Source organism: Rhinolophus ferrumequinum, chromosome 24 (genome assembly GCF_004115265.2).
Source record: "Rhinolophus ferrumequinum isolate MPI-CBG mRhiFer1 chromosome 24, mRhiFer1_v1.p, whole genome shotgun sequence".
NCBI classification, from domain to species: Eukaryota; Metazoa; Chordata; class Mammalia; order Chiroptera; family Rhinolophidae; genus Rhinolophus; species Rhinolophus ferrumequinum.
Genome location: NC_046307.1, coordinates 14,286,587 through 14,287,332, shown reverse-complemented (window position 1 = coordinate 14,287,332; position 746 = coordinate 14,286,587).

The window sequence follows — 746 nt, the reverse complement described above, 5'->3', positions numbered from 1 at the left end:
TCATTGTGGTTTTCATTTATATTTCCCTGATGTTGACATCTTTTTATGTGCTTATTGGCTATTTGTATATTTTCTTTGGCGATATATCTATTCAAGTCCTTCACCCATTTTTAAATTGTATTATTTGTCTTTAGTCCTTTTATTCTTTGCCAATCTGCAAGGTGAAAATTGTTTTCATTTGTACTTATTTAATTAGTGAGTTGGACAACTTTTCGTGTATTTATTGGTCAATTGTATTTTTTAATTTTGTGAATTGCCATTATTTGTAAGAGCTTTTCTTATATGAAAAAATATTAATCCTTTTTTATATACATAAAAAATATTATACCAAACTTGCCATTTTGACTTCAGTAACTATACATGCCATCTTCATTCAAACAGCCAAATACTAGCTAAGGCTAAACAGGTTAGAGACAGAGTACTTGATCCTGCCCAAGGGCACATAGAATTTGTCCTAAAGTCCAGCTGATCTCCCCGTGACCTTCATCAGCCTCTATCCTCTGGCCATGCTGAAGCAACCCAATGGAGCAACAGTCCCTTGATTATGGTATCTCAATCCTGTCCTGAAAAATCCCCTGCAGAGAGACATAAAGATAGTAAAGCTTTTACTCCCATCTCACACCCTCCTTCTCTTCCAACAAGAACCTTAATAATCTAATTTATTGAACACTTAACAAGTATGCCAGACACTCTGCTTCAGCAATTTAGTAGATCATTACCTCTATACTCTTTTGTTCCTCAAGTTA